We start from the raw sequence: 15,047 nt of genomic DNA on the forward strand, positions 1-15,047 counted from the left end.
CCAGGCCTGAAGTAAGGAAACCTGGTTTCAAATCCAGCTTCAGACACTTACCAGCTGTGTGATCCTGGAGAAGTCACTTAACCCTGTTTTTCTCAGTTTCCTCATCTATAAAAATGAACTGGAGGAGGAAATGTCAAACCATTCCAGTATCTTTGCCAAGAGAAACCTAAATGGAGTCATGAAGAGTCAGACAGGAATGAAAAATGACTGAACAACAAAAATGAAAAACACAATGTAAAGGAAAACAATCTGGAAAAGAATTCCGAATGCTTATCAATGTGTGAGCAACTATGATTCTATTTCTATAATGATTGGACTAGATGGTCATTGGAGGCTTTTCTAACTTTCAAATCTATCATTTTAGAATTCTATGATTTCAGAGGACTGATTGGTGAAACATACCCTGCACTTCTGGGCAGAGAGGTAGTAGATTATATGGGACAGAACAAGCTATATACAATTTCAGATTTGGCCATTGGGTTGATTTATTTTGCTTAATTATACTTATTTGTGAGTTCCAGGGAGCCTAGATAGTGGAATAAGCAGCAAATTGCCATAATTCTTTCATATTCACCTCCACACAACCATAAAACAATGTCCTAGAACAGCAGACACAGAAAAAAGATGGGGTGAAACACTCTTTAAGCACAAGAAATTTGGAAGATTAGCAGGAAAGGTCTGTTTTACTTGGGTAAAAAGGGAACTTGGTCCAGGACAAGGAGCACCTTGAAAAGCCAGCAGCAAAACCCACCTCACCAAAGCAGTGGTAGATCATGAGCCTCAAAGCAGTGGAACAGGCAAATGCCAGCCTCAGACCTCCTCCCTTTCCCCACGTGCCTCAACATATCCAAGGAAAGGTACAAACTCCAGCTCTGAGAACTGGCACATGCACCAGCACATCCCAGGGCAGGCAGACAACCTCTAGAGGCCAGACCTCCACATGCTTCGGCATAGCCCTAGCAAACAGACAGCTGCCAGCAATCACTCTGTCATGTGCTTTAGTGTACTCCAAAGAAAATGTAGAAAACCCCCATCAGCATCAGCACATGACAGACATCATCACTAGAACCCCAGCTCAGTACTAGGTAAGTAGCAGACCCCACAGCCTCTAGAAGCACCAGCCTCCCCCACTCGATTTCCTCAGCACAGATTTAGACACAAGGGGCCCCCTTGGACCTCAGGGCAACAACACCATAATACCTGGTAAACAGCCAGTGCCTGCAGCCTCAGGCACTAGAAGCCGGAGATAGTGCTTCTTCTATTGTGGAAGTAGAATTTAATTTAAGTTAAGTAGAATAAAATTTTAAAAAAGGGAAAAGGCCAAAAATGAAGGATTTGAACAGAAAGCTATAGTGACAGGAAAGATCAAAATGCAAACTCAGAAGAGGAAAACGATGTCAAAATACCCATGGGCAAAACTTCAAAGAAAAATGGGAAGTGATCTCAATCTCAGAAAGAAACCATGGAAGATCTCAAAGAGGAGCTTAAACACCATATGAAAGAGGTAGAAAAAATTGGGAAAAGAAATCAGGGTGATAAAATTATGAAGGAGAGTGAATAGCTTGAAAAAAAGAATAATTTTAAAAAATAGAATTGGACAAATGGAAAAAGTGATACAAAAATTGACCAAAGAAAACAATGCTTTAAAGAATACAATTGGTCAATGGAAAAGAAAGTACAAAGCTAATTAAGGAGGGGAAAACTCCTTACAAGTTGGAATTGAGGAGGCAGCTCAATTGAGGGTGCAGTGGATAGAGCACCAGCCTTGAAGTCAGAAGGACCTGAGTTCAAATCTGATCTCAGACACTTAACACTGCCTTTGCCTCAGGAAAAAAAAAGTTGGAATTGAGCAAGTGAAAGATAAGGACTCTATGAGACATCAAGAATCAAACAAACCCAAAAGAATGGGGGGATGGAAGAAAATGTTAAAAGCTTTATGAGAAAAACAACTGACTGAAAAATAAATCCAAGCGAAAGACTTATAAGAACTGATGCTGAGTGAAGTGAGCAGAACCAAGGGAGCAATGTACACACTATAAAGTAACAAGAAGATTATATAATGGACTTGGCTCTTCTCAACAGTGTGATGATTCAAAGCAATTCCAATAGACTTGGGATGGAAAATGCCATCCACATCAAGAGAGAATTATGGAGACTGAATGAGGATTGAAGCATAGTATTTTCATCTTTTTGTTTGTTTGCTTGTTTATTTCTTTCTTTCGTGTGTTTTTTTTCCTTTTTGTTGTTTATAAGAAACACTTGAAGAAGAAATACACAGAGTAAAGGTAAGGAACTGAAACAGAGTTTATGTTTCACATGAAGTAAAAAAAAAGCAGGGGCAGCAATTTTGATTTTTGACACAGTAAAGCAAAAAAAAAAAAAAAACTACTTAATTAAAAGAGATAAGGGAAGAAATTACATCTTGTGTTTTTTTTATTATTATAACTTTTTATTGACAGAACCCATGCCAGGGTAGTTTTTTACAACATTATCCCTTGCACTCACTTCTGTTCTGATTTTTCCCCCTCTCTCCTTCCACTCCCTCCCCTAGATGGCAAGCAGTCCTATATATGTTGAATATGTCACAGTATATCCTAGATACAATATATGTGTACAGAACCAAACAGTTCTCTTGTTGCACAGGGAGAATTGGATTCAGAAGGTAAAAATAACCTGGGAAGAAAAACAAAAATGCAAACAGTTTACATTCATTTCTCAGTGTTCTTTCTTTGGGTGTAGCTGCTTCTGTCCATCATTGATCAATTGAAACTGAATTAGGTCTCTTTGTCAAAGAAATCCACTTCCATCAGAATACATCTTCATACAGTATCATTGTTGAAGTATATAATGATTTCCTGGTTCTGCTCATTTCACTCAGCATCAGTTCGTGTAAGTCTCTCCAAGCCTCTCTGTATTCATCCTGTTGGTCATTTCTTACAGAACAATAATATTCTATAACATTCATATACCACAATTTACCCAACCATTCTCCAATTGATGAGCATCCATTCATTTTCCAGTTTCTAGCCACTACAAACAGGGCTGCCACAAACATTTTGGCACGTGCAGGTCCCTTTCCCTTTTTTAGTATCTCCTTGGGGTATAAGCCTAGTAGTAGCACTTCTGGGTCAAAGAGTATGCACAGTGTGATAACTTTTTGGGCATAATTCCAGATTGCTCTCCAAAATGGTTGGATTCGTTCACAACTCCACCAACAATGCATCAGTGTCCCAGTTTTCTCGCATCCCCTCCAACATTCATCATTATTTTTTCCTGTCATTTTAGCCAATCTGACAGATGAAATTACATCTTGTTAAAGAGCACAATAGACAATGAAGCAATATCAATATTAAAAATATATACACCAAGTACCATAGCATCAAAATTCTTAAAATTATTTAAGTTACAGGAAGAAATAGACAGCAAAACTATACTGTTAGGGGACTTTAATTGTCCCCTCTCAGAACTCAATAAATCCAACCAAAAATAAACAAGAAAGGAACTAAGAAGGTCAATAGAATAGTGGAAAGATTAGATATGATAAATCTTAGAGAAAACTGAAAAGGAAGACAAAGGAATATGCATTTTTCAGCAGCATAAGGAACTAACACAGAAATTATTCATGTAATAGGGCATAAAAATCTCAAAATCAAACATGGAAAGGCAGAAATGTTAAATGTATATTTTTCAGATTATAGCACAATAAAAATTATGTACAACAAAGGGCAGTAGAAAGATAAAATTAAAAATTAATTGGATTAATTCTAAAGAATAAGTGGATCAAAGAATGAATCATAAAAACAAATTCATTAAGGAGAATGAAAACAATGAGACAACATACCAAAATTTATGGGATACAGCCAAAGTCAAACTTGGGTAAAACCACATTTATCTCAAGCTTTAAATCAATAAAATGGAAAAAGACCAGATCAAGAATTGTATGCAACTAAAAAAACTGGAAGATCAACAAATTAAAAATCCCCACTTGAGCACCAAATTAAAAATCCTGAAAATCAAAAATAAGGTTAAAAAGATTGAAAATAAAATTCAAAAAGCAATTGAGCTAATCAGTAATTCTGGGAGTTGCTTTTATGGGAAAAATCCAATAAGATAATTTGTTGAATTTGATTTTAAAAGGGAAAAAAGATAACCAAATATCTAATATCAAAAATGAAAAGAATGAAATCACCACCAAAGATCAAAAAAATTAAAGAAATCATTAGTAAATATTTTGCCCAATTATCTGCCAATAAATCTGACAATCAGGACCAAATTGATGAATATGAAAATATAAATTACTTAGATTAACAGAAAAGAAAATAGAATGACTACATAACCTCATCTTAGACAAAGAAATTAAACAATCCATTAATGAACTTCTCAGGAAAAAAATCTTTGGGGACAATAAATTCACAAGTGAATTCAACCAAACAATTAAAGAATAATTCATTCCATACTATCTACGTTACTTGAAAAAGTAGGTGAAGAAGTCCTACCTAATTTCTTTTATGACACAAATAATGTGCTGATACCAAAACAAGGAACAGCTAAAACATAGAAAGAAAAATTATAGTAAATTTCCCTAAATAATATTGATGCAAACATTTTGGAATAAAATACTAGCAAGCAATCACAGCAATATATCACAAGGATTATGAACTATGATCAGGTGGGATTTATACCAAGAATATAGAGTTGGTTAAATGTTAGGAAAACTATCAACATAATTGACCATGTCAATAATGAAATTAAAAGAAATTATATGATATTTTAAGATATTGACAAAAACTTTTAATAAAATATAGCACTCATGCCTTATTAAAAGATTTAAAAACATAGGAAAAATGTGTGTTCCTTAAAATAATAAGAAGTATCTATTTAAAATTACCAGCAAGCAGATCTGAAAAGGGGATAAGCTAGAAGCCTTTCCAGTAAGATCAGGAGTGAAGCAAAGATGACAGTTCTTCTCACAATTATTCAATATAGTGCTATAAAAGTTAGCTATATCCACGAGAAGAAAAAAAAAGAGAAGAAGAAGGATTAAAATAAGCAAAAAAAGGTAATAAAACTATTACTCCTTGCAGGTGATATGATGAGAAAATCCTAGAAATTCAACTTTAGGGGCAGCTAAGTAGTATAGTAGTTAGAGTACCAATCCTGAAATCAGGAGGACCTGAATTCAAATATAACCTCAGACACTTAACACTTCCTAGCTGTGTGACCCTTAGCAAGTCACTTAACCCCAATTGCCTCAGGAAAAAAAAAGAACATCAACTTTAAAAACTATTTGAAATAAATAACAACTTTAGCAAAGTTGCAGGATATAAATTAAATCCACATAAATTATTAACATTTCTTCACATAACAAAGTCCAGCAGCAAGGGATAAAAAGAAAAATTCCATTTAAAATTAGTATAAATATAAAATGCTTGTGAGTCTGCCTGTAAAGACAAACCCAGGAATTATATGAACACAATTATAAAACACTCCAAACAAATAAAATCACATCTAAACAAATGGAAAAATATCAATTGCATGGATAGGCTGAGCCATTATAATATTCTGCCTTAACTAATTTACTTATTTAGTGCCATTTCTATCAAACTATGAAAAATTATTTGATAGACATAGAAAAAGGTAACAATAAAATTTATCTGGAAGAACCAAAGGTCAAGAATATCAAGGGAATTAATGAAAAAAATGTGCTCTATCAATATCAGATCTCAAACTATATTACAAAGCAATAATCATCAAAACTATCTGATATTGGCTGAGAAAAAGAGTGATGGTGGATCAGTGGAATATATTAGGAACACAAGGTACAAAGTTTATGACCATAGTAACCTAGGTTTGATAAACCCAAAGATTTTAGCTTTTGGGATAAGAACTCACTATTTGACAAAAAAAAAAATACTGGGAAAACTGGAAAATATTAGGATGCAACTTAAGTATAGACCATATCTCCCATCACTTACTAAGATAAGGGTAAAATTGTAGTATGATTTAGACATAAAGATTGACACCATAAGCAAATTAAAAGAACAAAGAATAATCTACCTGTCAGACCTATAGGGAAGAGAAGAATTCATGACCAAATAAGAGGTAGAAAGCATGAAATGCAAAATAATTATTTTGATTATATTGAATTAAAAAATTTTGTAGAAACAAAATCAATGCAACCAAGATTAGAAGGAAAGCAGAAAGCTGGAAAACAATCTTTACAGCAAGTGTTTCTGATAAAGACCTAGTTTTTTTTCAAATATATAGAGAACTGAGTCAAATTTGCCATTCTGTAATTGATAAATGGTCAAAGTATGTGAACAGGTGTTTTTCAGATGAATAGATCAAAGGAAATCTTTTGGCATATGAAAAGTGTTCTATATAACTTTTGATTAGAGAATACAAATAAAACAATTCTGAGATACAACCTCATACCTATCAGATTGGACAATTTGACCAAAAAGGAAAATGACAAATGTTGGAAAGATGTAGGAAAACTGGAAAACTAATGCAGTGTTGGTGGAGTTGTGAACCGATCCAAATATTTTGGAAAGCAATTTGCACAATTTTTGTTCCATCAACACCACTACCAGGGTCTGTATCCTAAAGTGATCGTAAAAGGGGAATATATACAAAAATATTTATAGCAGCACTTGTTGTAGTGGCAAAATATTAGAAATTGAGAAGATGCCCATCAGTTGGGGGAATGGCTGGACACAAGGTATGGCATATGAATCTAATGGAATACTATTATGAAATAAGAAATAAGGAACAGGCAGGTTTCGGAAAAACCTGGAAAGACGTGTATAAACTGTTGCAAAGTGAAATGAGCAGAACCAGGAAAACAGTATCAGCAATATTGTGTTGATAAACAATTATGAATAACTTAGCTCTTTTCAGAAACACAATGATCAGGACAAGTCAAAGACTCTCAAAAAATGCTGCCCACATCCAGATAAAGAACTGATGGACTCTGATTACATATTGAAGCATATGTTTTTTTCACTTTATTCTTTTTCATTTTTTTCTTTTGATCTGTTTCTCCTTTTACAACTGTAACTAATACTAATATGCAAAACATATATCAAACTGCCTACCATTTTTTGGAAGGGGGCTGAGAAAAATTTGGAACTCAAAATCGTGTAAAAATGAAAGCTAAAAATATTTTGAAAAATAAAATGCTATTTAAAAAGAATAAGAAATTTTCAAATATATACTTGTTTCAATAAGTAATAACTTATTAAATGCACTAATAGATATTTTTAAATAATAATATATTTAAAAAGGAGTCAGGTACAACAGCGATGTGACTGTCTTCGGATATTATTAATATGAAGACTGTGAGGGACAGGAATTAACAATGTGTACACAGAAGGTGAAGGCAATATCTCCCACCTGGAAAAGAAAGAAAAAATATTGAGTCTTGTGAAAGAGATCAGGCTGTCTACTAGTGCGGTGGAAATGGCCTTGGGAAGACATCTGTGGCTATTCAAGTCTGTTTTCATCTTGAGACCTTGGCCACATGTACTGTTCAAATAGAAAAGCTGCTCCCTTAGCATAAGTTTTCCTCCAAGGCTACAATTTTGGGGGTTCAAATGTGCTCCTACTCCATGTCTCTAAGGCTAGTTCCTGGAATTATAGGGCACATAAATACGTTTATGCATTCTATGAGAGACTGTCTCCATCAAAGATCATGATTTTAAAAATCTGACTCTGAGGCCTTTTCATTTTTTCTTTTCTTTTCTTTTTTGGACAGTTCTCAAATAAATGTCTCATGATGAATTAAAAATACTTTTGAAAGTTCTTGGCTTTGTAGCGCACTACATAGTATAGCTTTAATAATGGAGTACTACCTGAATCAGAAAGACCCAAATTCAAATCTCTTCTCTCTCTGTGACCCTGGATCAAGAACTCATCTCACTAAGGATCAGTTTTCTCATTTCTAAATTACAGTAGCTGCCTCTTAGAGCTCTTATGAAACTCAAATGAAATAATGGATGCAATTCTGCAAACCTGAAAATGTTGTACAAAGATTGATTATTTTTTACTCTTATCATCTCTCCTCAATCATTTATTAAGTACCCTACTGTGTGCTTTTACTCAGCACTGGGGATATGGTGATATATAGGAAAACTATCCCTTCCTTCAAAAAGTTTAGATTCCATCACAGAAAGTAATACTCGCAGATGGAACTAAATTCAAAAATGTATATGTGATAAGAACAAAATAATGGTGATGGGGTGGAAGGAGGGGACATTAGCTCATGACCTCAGAAAAGAACCAAAGTAGGAGATGGGATATGACCCATACTTTGAAGAGAGCTAGAGATTCTAAAGACAGAGCTTCTAAAAAGAGAACATTTTGTACATATTATATGTCTACAGATAAGTCTATTTGCTGAGGAATACCATGGAATAGAGGGGCAAATGACTCTCTAAAGCTCTAAAGGATCATGAGCCTCAGACTTTGAATTATCCAAAGGTAACAAGTTTTTCTTTAATATTTTGATAATGATATTTCACTAGAATTACTAGAATTGATTTCCCTTATAATCTTGTGCATTTTATGTTGTGCATTTAAACCATGGGCTTTAGAAGAGAACCAAAGGTGACCAGGATCCAAAAAAAGGTAAGGACTCCTGCTTTTGATAGTCACCTTCCAAACGTGAAGCATAAATCACTCTTCCTAGATGGCTAGCTGTCACCTCTTGCAGGAGCTCCCAAATTGCTTCCCCCCTTAAATCATTTTTATAATTAGCAAAGAGCATTTGGGTTTTAAACCAGAGAAATGGAGATTTGAACCTCACCAGTGACACTTAGTGATGTCCCAAGGAAAGCCACTTAACCTACTCCTTGTCAATCTCCTGATTTCTAGAATGAAGATAATAATAATCCCTTTCTTACAGGGTCATTGTGAAGACCAAATAGGCTAACAAATGTAAGTGCTCTGTAAAACTTAAAGCACTACATAAATATGAAGTACTAAACTATTGACACTAAGGAGGTGCACATGAATTGGGGAGTAGCTGAACAAGTTATGATAAATGAATGAAATGAAAGATTGTTGTGCTGTAAGAAATCATTAAAAGGATACTTTCCTGGGAAGATCTGTATGATGTAATGCAGAGTAAAATAAGCAATACCAACAAAATGATTTATACAATAACAATGACACTGTAAAAACAAAATACTTTGAAAGACTGATCAATTCAGTGACAAACTATGATTCCAAATAGGGATGAAAGAGAACTTCTGGGTCATGTGACTAAGATTGAAGATTAGACATTTTCTCTGATTTCTGTGACCTCTCAGAGAGCATTAAAATAGAAATTATCCACCAAAAATAAAACAACTTCAATTATTTTCATGGTATAGTACTCCCAGAATCCAAAAGAAAGTTTTAAAAAAACATGAACTGATGACTACTCTGAATTTGCTCATCACTCCCTCTTAACCATCTAGGCTACCAACAGTGAGTTCACTAGATGATGGGAGTTCCTTGCTTTGGTGATGAGAGTTCCATTGAGGAATGCTCCTACTAATACTCTTGATGAATGTAAAGAGACATGTTCTATGAAGAAAGATGGGGATTTTGTGCTAGATGTGGTCGGGAACATCTGATACTTGAAAAAATCCCATAGTTCCTCAGGAAGAGGGGAGTTGGAATTCCTGGAGGCAACTAGAATGGAAACGCATGGATCCAGGAAGTAATTTTTGAGGCAAATGAGAAAAAGAAAGTAACCAGTAAGAGCATATGGGTCAGTGATAGGCAGCACAATCAGGGACATAGTGGTAAGGGAGTATCCTTTCCCTAGTGTCCTAGGGCAGTGTCCTTTTTGTCATCTGTAGGAATTTGCATTGGGTTGCAATAGAAAAAGAGAATTTGTGGGACCAGCTCTACAAGGGAGTACCAGAGACTGCTAGAGTGAAGAACCCAGGATGGATATCTATGAGGATTAGAGAGAATACAGAAAATAGACACTTATAGGGCTCCTGAACCAGAGAATGAGAGTCTAGAGTAAATGAGAAAAGAAAATAGATAATTAAAAAATGTGAGAAATTATTTATGGAAAGAGGCACAAAAATGAAATAAAAAAAACACCTATTAATGAACAGAGCTAGTTAAAGAGGGAAAAAGAAAATAGAATCTACTTGAATAATTGAAAGGGAAAAAAAGGATAATTTTTTAAAAGATAAAAGCAAGCAAGAAAAATGAACTAAATGTGATTCCAAAAAGAAAGGGATAACTACAGAAGTAGAGGGAGGACATTAAAGGTGTGAGAGAGAGAAAACCAAATCATTAGTCAAAACCATCCAGGTTGATGGATACATAGCAATTCATTTCAACTGAAGAAACAGTGCTAGGTACTTCACATACAGGACAAAATTATATTGTGGCTACCATCAAGAGTTTACACGCTACTGAGGAGACTACAACACAGAGGCAGAGTTTTCACATAAAATAACTAGTGAAGGGACAAGGAAGAAGTACTCAAAGTACTCTTAAAAATTTGAAGAGGAAAGAAAGATTCATATGGGGAAGAAGTATTCTTGAGGAAGATGGTCAAAGCTGAGTCTTGAATGAAAGTGAGGATTCTAAAACTGGGGAGTAAGGAGGAACTGAATCCTAGTCATAGGTGAGGAGAGAGTGAGATTGTGAGAATATATGGAGGTGGCCGATGGAATGTCGAGTTCCAAAAATCAGGAATAAAAACAGAGTACGTATCTGATCCCTAAAGTCCTAGCTAAATTAAATACAAATGCAAAATCTTCCAACCTTATTTCCCAGTCTTGTTTCTCATCAAGATTTAAAGCATTCCAACTCTTCTGTTGAAATCAATGTCAGCCAGTTACTAAGTGTTTAAAATATAGCAGAAACTGTGCTTTGAGTTGAGGATTCATAGAAAGGAAAAAATTCCTGCCCTCAAGAAGCTTACGTTCTAATAAAAGAGACAAGTATGATATATAATACATTTATAGTGTAAAATGGAAAGCAATCTAGGAGGAAGAGGAGTTGGGGAAGCACCAGCCCAACAACTTGTGTTTCTTTCTCCATCTTAATTCATCACAGTGGAGCAGTCATGCAAATTGTCTAGGAGGGTCATACAGATTTGTAAAAAACAGCTTTGAGTCTAAGCTTTCTTTTATTTATTAATTAACCAATTCATTTTTTGTTGTTGTTTAGTTATTTATTTTTAATTTATGGGATAAAGTGTTTCTATATCATAAAAAATGATTGCACATGAAACTGCAAATCTATTGTGTACAACTTGAACTTCCTAGTCTACTACTAACCAGAGCTACAGGAAGAAGAGAAAGAGGAGAAGGAGAGGGAAAGGGAGAGAGAAAGACAACTGGCAGAGGCTATGAAGTGATAGGGAGGGCAAAGTTGACCAGTCAAACAGTGTCCAAGACCTAGCCACTGAAACTATGGCTAACTTTTAATTGGCCTCTTCCACTGAGGCTGCTGCCTCATTGACTTCCCCAGCTGGAAGTTTCAAAATTGGCTCTCAAAATAACTATCAATATAACTCGAAAGAGAAACTGCATTTTAAAATCAAAAAAGACTCAAATGTTGGTGAAAGAAGGTCACCAAACATAGTCAACTTCATTTTGTGATCAGACTAAGAAGAAAGAATTTTGGCAGGAAACAGATGAAGAGGATTTGAATAGAGTGGGACAGCGCCTGGAAATCCTCATGAGGCATCCTGACAATAGAAGCGTCTATAGGCAGACATTACTGGAAACTAAATTGATGAGGGAGAAGGAATTATTTGAATAAAATGTTCTCAGCAGCTTTCTCTGTTCAGAGAGGCCCATTTTGAATGCTAAATATGATGAAATGAGGGAACTGGGAACTGGTTTCTTCTTACATTTGGAGCAATATATATATATATATATATATATATATATACACCTAATGGAAAAAATAGAGATGATCACATTGTTAAGTTCCCTGGTATACTGAGGCTATCACTGTGGAGTTACAGGTATGTTTGAGACTTGATATGATAGGATTTAAATGGCCAAAATGTGGCTCTGGTGTGTAATCAAAATAAACAAGATATGTAAGAACCATAGGGTAAGATGTTCCCAAATAGCTAGGTGACTCAGTGGATAGAGTACCAGACCAGAAGTCAAAGAAGACTCATTTTCCCGAATTCAAATATGGCCTCAGACATTTACTAGCTGTGTAAATTTGAGCAGGTCACTTAACTGTTTGCCTCAGTTTCTTCATCTGTAAAAAGAGCTGGAGATGGAAATGGCAAATTATTCTAGCTTCTCTGTCAAGAAAACTCCAAATTTAAAAAAAAATGAAAATAAAGAAAGAAAGAAAAAAAGAAAACTCCAAATTGCATCATGAAGAATCATTGATACAACTGAAAAATGATGAAAAATGACTGAATAACAAATATCAAGATAAACTATTTGAGGAAATCCAGGAATCAGGGAGAGAGGAGCTATGGTAGAATTGCAAACTGGTATTACTACTGTTCAGAAAAGCTTCTGTGTTATCTAAAATTAACTTCACAATAATGTACCAATTTCTAGGGGGTCAGTATTTCCACAGTCAGGAATGAAAAAAAAAGGAATGGGTTGCTATTGGAGCAGTCTAGGTCTACTTGCACCCAGAAGGGAAGAGAAAATTAGTCCCAGAATGAAGTTGCCCCTTCCTTCTTCATATCATTCCATTCCCTTAAGGGACAAAATAAATCAATTCCACAAAACACCTTTTATAAAACACTTTCCAGACACTACAATACAAACAGTGTGCCATAAGTAAAAAAAAAAAAGCACTGAATTCAGAACCAGAGAAGTTTTGTCCACATTTCAGCTTTTGTTATTTACTACTTGCATGGAGTCAAGTGAGTAATTTTCCCTCTCTGAAGCTGATTTTCCTCAGCTCTAAAATAAAGTTTAGACTAGATGACTTTCAAAATCCTTTCTAATCTGATTCTTATGAAATCTAAGATCTCACAAGAATGAGGAAGAAATCTCATGAAGTCAAGTCTGGTTACTGATCATTTATTTATTCTATTACCCGTGAAATGGACAAGAGGCAACATGAAGATGGGTAGGATGGTCACACAAATCCGGGGACTAGACAATTTAGGGATGTTTTCTGCATCGGCAGGCTAGTTTTTGTGTTTTGTCTCCTAGCCCAAGCACAGAGAGGAGTAAAAGGAAGAGATTTGGATACACTTTCAGAACCCCAACATTCTCTATGACCTAAGTGTCTCAAGTTCCTCAGGAGAAAGGTGTTTTTACAGGTGAAAGATGTGGTCATGATTAAGCTTTCATCACCGACACACTCCCCTCTTGTTTAGCAGGGATGGCTGTAAAGTCCTGCACCTTGGACTGTTCCAGCGTTAGTGCAAACTCCCTCCCATGATCAATTCTCCTAGTTCTGTTTCCACCTGATCCTTAGATTAATAACGGTTTACTTCTGACTGCTAAATATTTACAAAAATGCGTACCAAGTACTTTTCTCCAGTGAAGTGTAAAGTCCTCAGAGGAGAGAATTGTTTCCTTCTCCTTTGTCTCCCAGATCCCAGATCCAAGTCAACATTTAATGTTTGTCTAGATGAATCAAACAATTGTGTGATTCAGTTCTGTGAATTGTACAAGACTTGAGGATTCAGAGGTAAAATCAAACAAGGACCTAAGGCAATCAGGGATAAATGACTTGCACAGGGTCACACAGCTAGGAAGTATTAAGTGTCTGAGGTTACATTTGAACTCAGGTCCTTCTGATTTCAAAGCTGGTGCTCTATCCACTGCACCACCCAGCTGCCCAGGTTTATATTCTATTGAGGGAAAATGCAATGGATGAAATAAATACCAAAGCATTTCAGAGAGATAGAGGAGATAGTGAATTCATTGTAATCTCCATTTTGTAGCCCCCCCCCCAAAAAAAAGGCTCAGAGTGACATCCAAGTCATACACTTGATCCATTTTAAGGCTGAGATTTAAACCCAGCTCTTCTGAATTCACATTCCCTACATCAGGTATGATGTAACTGTTTCTCTCCATCTGTTTTCCATCAATCCCATATAGTTCCCTCTTCTTTCTTAATGTCCAATGTTACCTATCACTCATTTTTCTGCTTTTTCTTGTTCCTTCTGAACTGATAACTCTATTAGTAATACTTTCAAGGTTGTAATGATCATTTCTTATTAATACATTCAAAGAGATTAATTAATAAATACACAGCATAAAATGATGTTTGCCCCAAATTCAGATCAATTTTTTACCTGACTTCACAATACAGACAATTAGGAGTGTTCTAGTTTAATAATAATGAGACTAGGTTTTTTTGGTAATATTTGATCTATAATAAGTGTCCTGGACCATGTTCACTGGTTGGGAAGAAGCCTGATACGGGAAAATCCCCACCAGCTATCAACATTAGTTAAGTTTCTAGTTGCCCAGAGAAACAAGTGTTCAAAGGATGAAACAAAGAGAATAGATGTTTAGTGGTTCAGTCATTTTTCAGTCATGTTTGACTCTTCGTGGAGTTTTCTTAGCAAAGATATTGGAATGATTTGCCATTTCCTTCTGCAGCTCATTTCACGGTGAGGAAACCGAGGCAAACAGAATTAAGTGACTTGCCCATAGTCACACACCTAGTAATTGTCTGAGACCGGATTTGAATTCAGGAAGAGAAGTCATTTAGCGTCTCACTCTATACATGAGGAAATTGAGATTTAATGATTTGTCTGAGGTTTTAAGCATTGGAGCTAAGATGTGGACCCCAGTCCTCTGGCTCTGGAGTCAGAAATTTTTCCACTTTCCCATAATATTTCCCATTCCACTTATGTCCATGTCTGAGCAAAAGGGCTAATGAGGATGCATGGTTTTTGATTTCTTTTGAAGGGAGTGTTTGCTTTTAAACCTAAATGTTATGAGTAGATCATGACTGCTTATTAGCAAACTTTAAGGGAAAAATCATTCTGCCTTAAGGAGAATCTCATTAAAAATTCTCAAAGTGCTCTGCAAAAAGTAACCAGAATCTGCATCCATTAATTAGTAGTAGAGTAAAATCGC

The sequence above is a fragment of the Sarcophilus harrisii genome, chromosome 3, assembly GCF_902635505.1.
Source record: "Sarcophilus harrisii chromosome 3, mSarHar1.11, whole genome shotgun sequence".
Lineage (NCBI taxonomy): Eukaryota > Metazoa > Chordata > Mammalia > Dasyuromorphia > Dasyuridae > Sarcophilus > Sarcophilus harrisii.